Source organism: Mobula hypostoma, chromosome 3, assembly GCF_963921235.1.
Source record: "Mobula hypostoma chromosome 3, sMobHyp1.1, whole genome shotgun sequence".
In the NCBI taxonomy this organism is placed as follows: domain Eukaryota; kingdom Metazoa; phylum Chordata; class Chondrichthyes; order Myliobatiformes; family Myliobatidae; genus Mobula; species Mobula hypostoma.
The window spans coordinates 51,235,358-51,247,868 of record NC_086099.1 but is presented as its reverse complement, the minus strand read 5'-3'; the positions used below and the strand labels follow the sequence as shown (position 1 = coordinate 51,247,868).

The following is a 12,511-nucleotide window of genomic DNA, read 5'->3' as shown; positions in this document are numbered from 1 at the left end:
AAAGATGTCTTTCCTCAGATTAGGGGACCAAAACTGCACACAATACTCCAGGTGTGGTCTCACCAAGGCCTTGTACAACTGCAGTAGTACCTCCCTGCTCCTGTACTCGAATCCTCTCGCTATAAATGCCAGCATACCATTCGCCTTTTTCACCGCCTGCTGTACCTGCATGCCCACTTTCAATGACTGGTGTATAATGACACCCAGGTCTCGTTGCACCTCCCCTTTTCCTAATCGGCCACCATTCAGATAATAATCTGTTTTCCTATTTTTGCCACCAATAATAGAATATAATAGAACTATGGTACAAAGCAATAACTACTCAATACTGCAGATCTCAATGGCTGTTTCTACTGAATGCATTTGACACACAGTATAACATAATACCTTCTAAGGGTGTATTGTACAAAAACTATGGAGAAGCTAAATAATGAGTCACTTATTTAATCTTACCTTATAATATTATTCTTAAATCCATTTATTTTGATTTCCATAATAGTTTTTGAGTTTGATTTGCTTGTTCATTACTATTCAAATGCAGTGACCTCTGAGTATGATAAGACACGGCAAGGATATTGTGAAGAGTAGAGGTGATTTACAGGACTATACATGTATTGTTTATATGCTGAATCACTGCGTTCTTGGTGTAAAATTGATTTTCTGTAAAACTATTGCATTGTTTGTGAAGCAGGCACATCACATAACTCTGCTGTCTAAAAGGATAACAGCAAAAAGGTATATGACCTTAGAGTATCATAAGAGATAGCTTTTTATGGTCCATTCATAGGACAAGAACAATAAACCCAATGTGTATTTGTCCATTACAAGCTTAGACATACTAGGACACTTTATCATTAACATGGCTGATAAAACTATTAACATAGGTTCGACTCCTGATGGAGAGCAGTTGTTTACCGAAAGAATTCCAAGTGCAGTCATTCCTGTCTATCTCTGGAATTCCATGGAGTGGCTGGTGGGTGCTCAAGCTATGCCTTTACACAGTCCTCCTCTACGTGCTTAAAGGTTGATCTTTCTGGAGGATGAGCACACCTCGGGATTATGAACCCACCTTTGAAGAGCCCACACCCACTCCAAGGGCAGGCTGCACCCAGCACTTTCCTTAGACATCCATGGCAATACTATAAGGGGAGTAACTTCCTCGGAACTAAGATCTTTCAGTACTGTTCTACTCCCATTTTATCACATTAAGATTTGACTTCTGGCTTAAAATGGCACTGGTGAAGCCCAGAGACTTCATACAGGCAGGAAAAAACAAAACAAAGGAAACTACTATATACCATATTCATAACAGTCACATTAAATATGTAGAGGTAAGCCAAGAGCGGATTGAGGTAGTGGAGGTGAGTGGTGACAGAGACACAGGCGCAGGCAGTCCTTGGTCATGGCAAGCGAAGTTGAGATTGAAGCAGAGTCGAGGTAGAGTGCTGGCATCTCTGACAGCATGACAGTTCCCAATGTCTGATCGATTTAAATTGATCAAATTGGAAAGGTCGTGTACAGCCTGAATCATGGAGACGGGATCCAGGCCCCAGTGCAGTCCATGGGCTAAGAATACCGGATATTTGGACAAGTTATGTGCTGGGCCAGATTGACAAGGTCAGGGTGTTAGTACCAGAGGCAAGGGACATGCTGATAATGCTCAATGCTCTGTGACATTTCTCAGTTCTACGCTGGACTGCAGTGCCAGTTTCAGCAATGCCTGGCTTTGCATCTGTGGTCGTGCAATGTTGACTCTGCTTTGGACTGAACTGTGGTTGAATTGAATTGAATTATGGTGAGAAGGTGGGAGAGTGGGACTAAATGGGAGAATGGATCAGCTCTTGATAAAATGGCGGAGCTGACTCGATGGGCCGAATGGCCGACTTCTGCTCCTTTGTCTTATGGTCTTATGGTCTTATGGACTTTATTTCTTACATCCTTCACATACATGAGGAGTAAAACTTTTTATGTTACGTCTCTATCTAAATGTGCAATGTGCAATCCTGGCAATTTATAATAATTTATAATAAATAGAACAGTCAATGTAATATAGAGTACACTCAAGTCAGCGTGAGTTCATCAGTCTGATGGCCTGGTGGAAGAAGCTGTCCCATAGCCCATTGGTCCTGGCTTTTATACTGCGGTACCACTTCCCAGATGGTAGCATCTGGAATAGATTGTGGTTGGGGTGGCTTGGGTCCCCAATGATCCTTCAGGCCCTTTTTACACACCTGTCCTTGTAAATGTCCTGAATCATGGGAAGTCACAACTACCGATGCGCAGGGCTGCCTGCACCACTCTCTCCAGAGTACTGCGATTAAGGGAGGTACTGTTCCCATACCAGGCAGTGATGCAGCCAGTCAGGATGCTCTCAATTGTGCCCCTGTAGAAAGTTGTTAGGATCTGGGGACCCATACCAAACTTCCTTAACCGTCTGAAGTGAAAGAGTTGCTGTTGTGCCTTTTTCACCACACAGCTGGTGTGTACAGACCACGTGAGGTCCTCAGTGATGTGGTTGCTGAGGAACCTGAAGCTGTTTACCCTCTCAACCCAGATCCATTGATGTCAATAGGGGTTAGCCCACCTCCATTCCTCCTGTAATCCACAACCAGCTCCTTTGTTTGAGACATTGAGGGAGAGGTTGTTTTCTTGACACCACTGTGTCAAAGAGATGACTTCTTCCCTGTAGGCCACCTCGTTATTGTTTGAGATAAGGCCAATCAATGTAGTGTTGTCAGCAAATTTAATTAGCAGATTGGAGGCGATACAGTCATGGGTATACAGGGAGTAAGGAAGGGGACTCAGTACGCAGCCCTGAGAGGTTCCTGTATTGAGAGTCAGAGAGTTGAAGGTGAGGGAGCCCACTCTTACATCTGTTGGCGATCTGACAGGAAGACCAGGATCGAGCTGCACAAAGCAGGGTCAAGGTCGAGGTCTCTAAGCTTCTTGCCGAGCCTTGATGGTACTATGGTGTTGAATGCTGAAACTGTAGTCCAAGAACAGCATTCTCACATAAGCATCCTTCTTCTCCAGATGTGTAAGGACGGTATGTAGAGCTGTGGCTATTGCGTCATCTGTCGATCGGCTGTACCGGTAAGTGAATAGTTTGGGTGGTAACAAGCTGCAGATGTAATCCTTGACCAGCCTCTCAAAGCATTTGCTTATTATTGAGGTGAGTGCGACAGGACGCCAGTCGTTCAGGCGTGTTACCTTCGTCTTTTCTGGTACAAGGACAATGGTGGATAATTTGAAGCAGGAGGGCACTCTACACTGGGAGAGGAAGAGACTAAAAATATCTGTAAACACACCTGCCAGCTGTGCTGTGCACATCCTGAGTACTCACCCTGGGATGCCGTCCAGTCCCGCAGCCTTGCAACGGTCCACTCTTCGGAAACATCTGCGTACCTCGGTCTCAGAGGTGACCAGGTTGCAGGTGGTAGCGGTGGCTTTCCTCGGAGGCTCAGAGTTAGCGACATCAAACCGAGCGTAAAAGCAATTGAGTTCATCTACCTGCTCCAGCTGCAGTGATGCCTGGCTTCATGTCTTTTGTCAAAATCCAGTTCTGAATGCTATTTGTTTGATTTTTGTTGTTTGTGTAATTTATTTTTCTCTCTCTCTCGCTTTCTGCGCATTGGGTGTTTGACGGTCTTTTATTTCTGTGGGTTCTTTTGAAGTTTCTTTGTTTTCTGGCTACCTCAGGAGGCAATTCTCGAGGTTGTATAGTGTGTACATGCTTTGATAATAAGTGAACTTTTAGAAAATAAGATCTGCTCATCTGTCATGTGCTTCTGAGCCTAGATACATATCAGTGCTGATTTAGCAACTATTCTCGGCTCTGTATCCAAGACCCACCTTCCACGAAACTCTCAGGAGCATGGTTGTAAGTGTTCCTGACACTAGAGTGTCTAGCGCTGAGCCCAACCCCAGACATGCTTTCTTCTTTACCAGTGGTTGTACAGACCAGATGGTATGCATCACAGCAGCTACAATACTAACTGAAAATAGTTTTGAAGGCAATGGGATTTCAGTCATCCTAGCTTTAAGAATTGGGTTTTACCAAGCTAGGTCAATAGGTTAAACATTAAAGATTAAAGATTAGCTTTATTTTTCACATCACCTTGAAACATGGAGTGAATTGTGTCATTTTGTGTCAAATCAAATCAGTGGGTATTGTGCTGGGTAGGTATCACCTCTCTCCTAGTGCCAACATAACATGCCCACATTTCACTAAAACTAACCATAATTTCTTTGAATGTGGGAGGAAACTAGAGCACCCAGAGGAAGCCTACATGGTCATGGGCAGAACATACAAACTCCTTACAGACAGTGGGCAGAATTGAACCCTGATCTTACAGCAGATTCTGTAAGCATTGCAACACTCCTATGGACAAGGTAAACGCTGGCAAAAGGAAGCAAAAATCATCATAGCAAGAGATTGAAATAATGAACGTACACTTTGTGGCCACTTTATCAGGTACACCTGTACACCTGCTCATTAATACAAATACCTAATCACCCAATCATGTGGCAGCAACTCCATGTATAAAAGCATGCAGATATGGTCAAGAGGTTCAGCTGTTGCTCAAACGAAACATCAGACTGGGGAAGAAATATAATCTTAGAGACTTTGACTGCGGAATGATTGTTGGTAGCAGATGTGGTGTTTCCAGTATGTCAGAAACTGCTGATCTCCTGAGATTTTCACACACCAGTCTCTAGAGTTTACAGAAAATGGTACATAAAACAAAAAAAAAACATGCAATGAGTGACAGTTCTGTGGGCAAAAATGCCTTGTTAATGAGAGAGGTCAGAGGAGAATGGCCAGACTGATTCTAGCTGATAGAAAGGTGACAGTAACTCAGATAACCACACAGTACAACAGTGATGCTCAGAAGAGCATCTTTCAACGTGCAATAATTAATAAAGTGGCCACTGACTGTATATCAATGAAAATGTATGTTCCCATCAATACTTCCTCCTTTTATCTTACACTAGGCCTCCATTCAACACTGGCAGTACTCCAAGCCTATCAATAAAGTCATTTGGTTTTAACGTCACTTTTGACTGCAGATCATAGTTCACCATCTTTAGTCAATGATTAATTTGTTGGAATGAACCTTGGAATCATAGCTAGTTGGTTTCTCCACCGGAATGTCAAAAACAAAATAAAATTCTTTATCCATTTTATTGTTCTTGAAGCAAGGTTCCAAGTAAAATGCATTTGTTCAAACTTTGACTTCCTGTTGTGGTAATGAAATAAATTTGACATTAATGGTTCAATAGTCCATGTAATTGTATATTTCCCCTTTCAAAAAAGTCAAAGTTGAAACCTACCTCAAAGCAATATTAATGTACACAGAGGAAATTCTTCATGATCAATAGCTTTATACTTTCCAAGTCAACCTATGGTCTCTACATTATTTACATAATGGCCAGCCTTTCCCTTCTCTCATCATAATCCTAAGGGAGGGTTTGAACAACTTCATTTTCTGCTTTCTTTCTTTCACCAGTGATTGTGAACTCTCCCTTCCGCTCTACTTGGGTACCATGCTTTGGAATTTCTTCCCTTTGTATTTTCTTAATATGTCCTGCTTTTACTAAGTTCTCAGTTCTTCCTTACACTTTAAGCTCTTACAGTGTTTCTCCTGCATTAAGGACATCACATGAATGCAATTTGTTAATACACTGGCTTGGTTTTAGGAATGGACACTGAATTTCTATGGGGTTTCTTGATCTCTCCATCTCACATCATTGATATGTGCATTATTCAACTTCTCAGTGATTCTGTTATGAATGATTTCCACAAATTCCAGGCAGAGAATTTGAAATAATGAGAAATAAATTATTTTCAGTATGAAATTTACTTTGATCTTTTTGTATTTTGCTTTCGTTTTTTTTTCAAGCTGTTTCCAGAGAAACATAAAAAAGTCCAAGAATAGTAACCCCATTGCGAAAGAAAACATATCACAATATTTTCAGGAATGACAAAATACTGACCTTTATCTTTCCAAGAGCATCTGTAATTGATATAGGCAAAAATAATCGTGTTAGAAACCATTTTGTTTACACATGTTTGTATAAACCAGCATTGAACTTTATGGCAGTACTCCACCCTGAGTTATGGTTGTTAAGGAATTTATTGTAAACATCAACAGTCTTGCAATCAAATCTTTTTTTAACCTAATATCAACCATTAATTGAACTTCATGGGTACATAAGGAGAACATAAAACATATCCACAGTACTAAAAGTTCCACACATTCATCATTGTTACTCGTGGTTCGTTATTAAAGTTAGCTGTCTTTTAGACTTCTGACAAATGAGCTCCTACTATATTAGTCTGAGTAATGAAACGGGCATTTCAATAAAGCTAAATAGAGTTGTGACATTCTGATAGTTTACACAGATATATAGCTAAAAAAGAATCTTTTTACCACTAAATTATTACATTAAAAATTTCATGCAATTACCTTCCGAGACTTTGACTAGCTCACTATAATGAATAATGTCTTAGATTCTAATTTGTTTACTTATGTCATTTTTTAAATGCATGAATCATATAAGTTTGCCCAATATAAGTCAATGATTGATAGGTCCAATTAAATTGAAAATCAATTGTGATAACCTATATTTATCTTGCCAAGTGCTCAATAATTATTATTTTCTTCTCTGCCAATATGCCATACTTTGTTTTGTATCAAAACTAGGAAGGAGGTTTGAGATTGAGCTGATTTATTGAATCAAAGCTTGTTCTCTTTATTATTTACTATTTACTGCTTCAGGACAGTGTGGAAGTTATCGGAAACCTGGCACGAGTTTATTAGAAATTGACCTGAAGTTACCTGAACCTTTTCAGGAAATGAAGACTATTTATGGAATTGTTTTGATGTAATAAAATAAACCTGAATAAACAAAGTCAGGAATTACAAATTATCAGACTCATATGTATGTATGCAAAGGACACTTGCCTGTAAGTTAGGTTGCACGAAACACTCCTGCGGAAGATTATCAGTGGCACAGATTGCCAGCAGCCATCCAGCCGCTTGACTTCAATTTCATGATATTCTTCCTCAGCCAAAGTCCTCGCCAGCCTATGTTGCTCAGGGCCCAGCTTGAGTCCAAGGCTTACCCAATATCCTTTACACATCAGTGTGGTACATAACAGAATGACCTTAGCTTGTCTAAAGCTGTCTCACTAATACTCGATGCCTTGGGTCTTTGTTTCTCTCTAATGTTCTTTCAGAGTTGCACAAACAAACCATTGCTCTGAGCAGGAAATTTGTACATGGCCTGAAAATTATGCAGCACTTTTTGTAACATACATACTATGAATATTTAGATTGACAATTGAAAAATCGCATACTTTTGATTTCATTGATTAATTGAAGAATATAATGGCAAAAGTAAAATGTTTCGACTAGTTGGCATCAGTGTTTAGCAGGCCAGCAGTTTATTAACAATGAGCTGCTGACTTCCATCCTGTGTTTATTGGTACAAATTGTTACACTGAAACACTGACACTGATGTTGAAGCTCTAAAATGTTTCAAAGTAAAAGTTGTGGGACATTTATTATTTAGAAAATTTATGGATTATATTCATTTAACACATAATTAATTACAAGTTATTTCACAATTAACAGATTTCAAATTTATATTCATATGATTTTGAAATTATATTAACATTACTGTATAGAAAGAATATACCAGCTGCGTAGCAACAAAGGCTATGTTGCAGGAGCATTTCAGTTTGTGTGCAGCCACGCACCTGCGCAGCTTAGACGGAACAGTGCTTGGACCTCTGGTATCATTCACCTTCCAAGTGGTGGGCTCACACCTAAAACGCTCATTACTCTGATGGGCTGCAATATTTTTAGACACCAATGAAGTTGTGAACCCCTAACGCCCCCACCGGTGGTGGATGAATGGCTGTTGCCTGCGCATTATGTGATCGGTGTTATGTTTTGTAACATCAAAGCATCAAACTAATTCAAAGAAAGACGGGGACTCGGGAATGCGGGTCTATCTTCATGTCTAATGCAAGCGAGGCATACACGTATCATGTGGTAGCGTGATGACATTGCATTTCATGTATTTATAAAGAATTATTTAAATGAACAAGAATGCTTAATAAATCAACATATATATACAAGATTACTCAAATATTATTGAAATGTTAAATGTACAGCACTGCTCCCTGCTTAGCTATAACTTCCAACTCAATATAGAATGGATCTCAATACACAGTATACTATGCAATGCAACCATCATATACAGACATCCACAGCATAATAAATTCTTAAATTGTCCCATTCAGGCCTAAAGGTTTAATCACTGTGGAGGATTGCTTACTCTTGTGGGATAACATCTTTCCTGGCAAGAGGGATCACATTGCTTGTGAGGTGAGATCTGTGGCTGTGAAACAATCTTAGGTTCTGTGGCCTCCTTCGTGGTGGTTGTAGGGGTTGATTCTGGGACTGCAGGAAGTGGCTCTGATAGCTCTGGATACATTTCTTCTTCCTTTTTCTTCTTCTAGTTTATGCATCTTGATCTTGGGACTGTCCATTTAGTTCACTTGAGTATTCTCTTATTAAGCCCTCTACTGTTCCTTTTACAATCTGATCTCTCCTCTTGGTTTCCTCATTCACAACATCATCTGGCAAATCCTCTGTTTTCATATCTTCATTGACTCTTTTCTTTTTGGCCTTCTATTCATCCAGCTGGGCTTTGGTCTTTGCATCTACTTTTACAAGCAGCTTTTTCTCTCCCACTTCAAGTTCATGCAATAGCTTTAATGCATGCATAGTAGATTCTAGTTCTTTATATTCACAAAAGCTGAAAGCTTGCAACTTTCCTGAAGCTACTTGAATTCTTTTCCAACTTGAAACCAAGCTGCATTTCGCAAGTAACTGCCAGATTAACATATCAGAAGCTTTCTCAGATATGTTGCCTACAAAAACTGTTTTGCACCACTGTTTATATTTCTTTCATGCTTCCTCGGAGCAGTATGGCCCTTCCTTGGTCCAATATGCTTTCCAAACAGAGGCACCAAGGTTTGCACCAACCCCTGATTCTCTTCTACTGAGCAATGGTGCGTGATGTTCAGCATGGAGACAGTTGTGGCATCATCCAGTACATTTCTTGATAGGCCTCCTGCTGGCTTCATTGCAGTGGCATGCAAATGGTGGATCTCCAATCAAGTTTATTATCCCAGCCACTCATGCACCCACAATGCTGCTCCTCCCATTTTTTTTTACCACATAGAAGCTATAAGTAGCTTGTTGGTTGTTGTATTTCACTGTTACAGATGTCATTTCCACAGGAGTTATCTTTTCTCCAGCATTGACTCTTAGCTGGATATCTTCAGGCTTCAGTTTAGTATAATTGAAATACCGTTCGAACTCATTTTGTGAAATAACTGAGACAATGTATAATTCTTTTTAATTAATTTGCCATTCACTTTTGGTGTAAGCCATATTGCTTGTCCATTATTAATTTGCACACTGTAAATCTTAAGGCTACACAGTCTTCAGTCACTCATTATTATCAGATTTTTAATCAAAAGCATTCAGTTTAGTGCTCTTTTTGAAATAACAACTTGACTTTTTATCTTTTTCTCTTCTCGGTGCAGTCCACTTATTTCTGTCTGCTCTTTGTATGTGTTCTACTTTGTTGCACTTCCTGAATGTTTTGTCTTTAAACCTGCATTGGTCTGGTGTGTGTGAGCCCTTGCATCAATGGTAACATTTTGTTTGGCCAGCCCGGTTTCTGTTTAGATGCTGCAATTTTGTTCACATTCACTTTCATTCCTGACTGCAACGGAATTTTGTCTCTTTCTACAGTTTCCATTGAAACATCTGCTCTTTTAAGTGTAAGTTTTGCTTCATTTAGGAGCTATTTTTGAAAGCTTTCTAATAAGGTTCCACAATCTAAACAATCTCTCAGTGCATTATTAAGACCATTATCAAACTGACAATGCTCAGACAACTTCTTCAATTCAGCCTTGTACACTGATATGGACTTCCCTTCATTTTGATTCCACCTATGAAACCTAAAATGTTCTGCAACCAACAATGCCTTTGGTTCTAAAGGATCTTGCATTATTTTGACAATATCAGCAAAGCTCATTTTTGCTGGTTTGGTTGGAGCAGTTAAACTTTGAAGCAAACTGTATACCTTTAAACTCAATGCACTCAGCAAAATTGGTACTTGTTTCTCATTTGTAGTTTCATTTGCTTCAAAATACCACTCAATTTGCTCAGTATATAAACTCCAGTTATCAGCTGTGTCATCAAACATGTCAATCTTGTAGCCAACCATTTTTGTTTTTTTTTTAATGATTATTATCACCCGGTACTCTATGAATTTCTGACTTCTTCAGTTTCCTGACATCTTTCTAAATTCAATCATGTCTTCCCTTCTGAAGAGCATGTGCTGAACTGCTTTAATTTAACTCAACCATCTCTGCACTGGGTTTCTTAGTGCAGACGCTTTGCTGCAATTCAATAACAATCTCGGATTTATTTTCAAAATATCTCGTTGCCAATGTTATGTTTTGTAACTTTGAAACATTAAACGAATTCAAAGGAAGACATGGGAGTCCGGGAATGTGGGTCTAACTTCGAGTTTACTTTAATCGAGGCAGGCATGTAATAAGTGGTAGCATGATGACATATACAATTCACATATTTATACATATAAAGCATAATGAACTATTTAAACAAACAAGAATGTTTAATGAATCAAAATATAGGCACAGTTACTGAAATACTATTAAAATATTAAATACACCGCAGCCATTTTCTGTTGTGAAAACAAAACTCATGATTTGATTGGCCCAGTGAGAAAATGCCTATTTAGGTAGGGCTGAGGTGCCTGCAGGACATCCTGGTTGCTCACCTATCAGTTCTGGCAGAGCTCCAATGAGTCATAGAGTCACAGAACGCAGAAATAGGTTCTTTGGCCCATCCAAGTCGAAGGACCATGGCCAAGTCACTGCCACAGGATAATCTGAAGAACAAGAGCACCTTTAGTTTGGTTATATGCTTTCTTAGTTCAGAGATGCTAATACGGGTTTCCCCCGCTTTTCGAACATTCGCTTTACGAAACCTCACTGTTACGAAAGACCTACATTAGTACCCTGTTTTCGCTAACAGAAGGTGTTTTCACTGTTACGAAGAAAGGCAGCGCGCGAAAAAAAATCAGTGCGCGATAAAAGGCAGCACGCACCCTGAGCAGCCGCTCTCCCCCGGATTCGGAACTGCATTCTCGCCGGCATTGCTTTAACACATGCCTGTGAGCAGCCATTTGCAAGATGAGTTCTAAGGTGTCGGAAAAGCCTAGAAGAGCTCATAAGGGTGTTATACTTAGCAAAAAACTAGACATAATGAAGCGTTTCGATCGTGGTGAACGAAGTAAGGACAAAGTGAGTTTGGCTTGTGGAAGCTGACGAATATGATGTTGAAGAGGTTTTGGCATCCCATGACCGAGAACTGATAGATGAAGAGCTAATGCAATTGGAAGAGGAAAGGATAACAATCGAAACCGACGGGGTAATGATAAAGTACGACTTTAATTTTGAAAGGGTACGTAGGTTTAGGGGATATTTGCAGGATGGTTTGAGTCCTTACAAAGAACTGTATGATAGAAAAATGCGCGAGGCTCAGCAGTCAAGCAAGCCTTCCACATCAGCCACAGTAGACGACAAACCTCGACCTTCGATATCGAGGCGGGCTGTCATAGGAGAAGATGAGCTGCCTGCTCTAATGGAAACAGACGACAAGATGACACCCCAGTGTCCCACCACCCCAACCCCCAGGCCGCGGACAGATACCGATTCGCCGAGAATGCAACGGTAGCCGGGAGGCACGCAGCACATCTTTAAGAAAAAAGCCGAAATAAACATGCTAATTAATTAGGTGCCGCCCAACACGTAATTGTCGGCCCAGATCAGAGACAACGCAATGGGAAATCGGCACTGATCTGGGCCGACAATTAGGTGCCAGGCGGCACCTAATTAATTAGCATGTTTATTTCGACTTTTTTCTTAAAGATGTGCTGTGTGCCTCCCAGCTACCAGTGCACCCCTGCATTCTTCGCGGTTCGGTTTCGGTCAGCGGCCTGGAGGGTGGGGGCCACTGCACCACTCAAACTCCGACAACTCAGCCTAACACACCATCATCAGTGTGCTCGGCGCTGAACCAATTCCGGTAAGTGATACTACTCTGTACATACATTAATTCTACTTTATGTAGGCTGTGTATTTTTACGTGTTATTTGGTATGATTTGGCAGCTTCATAGCTTAAAGGTTACTGGAGAGCGCTTGCTCCGTGTTTTTGCCAACAGTGCTTGCGTGAGATTTTCTGCCAACAGCGCTTGGGTGAGATTTTCGCTACGGAGAACAGTGCAGTAATGATTGTGGAAAAGTATTTCTACTTTATATAGGCTGTGTATTTATCATATCATTCCTGTTTTTACTATATGTTACTGTTATTTTAGGTTTTATGTGTTATT

At 40.3% G+C, this 12,511-nt stretch overlaps 3 long non-coding RNA genes across 4 annotated transcripts in view; 1 reads left to right on the top strand and 2 right to left on the bottom strand.

Moving 5' to 3' along the window:
- The window catches only part of LOC134343993 (uncharacterized), a 43,573-nt gene extending 37,077 nt beyond the window's left edge, over window positions 1-6,496 (bottom strand). Inside the window, exons 1-2 of the long non-coding RNA XR_010017348.1 lie at window positions 6,471-6,496; window positions 5,998-6,017 (exon numbers count right to left, since the gene is read on the bottom strand). This is a non-coding gene — a long non-coding RNA (uncharacterized LOC134343993). The remainder of the gene's footprint in view (window positions 1-5,997; window positions 6,018-6,470) is intronic.
- Window positions 1-12,511, top strand: part of LOC134343994 (uncharacterized) — a 110,646-nt gene that overhangs the window by 60,682 nt on the left and 37,453 nt on the right. The gene's annotated exons all lie outside the window — the stretch shown is intronic.
- LOC134343995 (uncharacterized) overlaps window positions 10,619-12,511 on the bottom strand; it is a 56,104-nt gene continuing 54,211 nt past the window's right edge. Inside the window, exon 3 of the long non-coding RNA XR_010017351.1 lies at window positions 10,619-11,007. This is a non-coding gene — a long non-coding RNA (uncharacterized LOC134343995). The remainder of the gene's footprint in view (window positions 11,008-12,511) is intronic.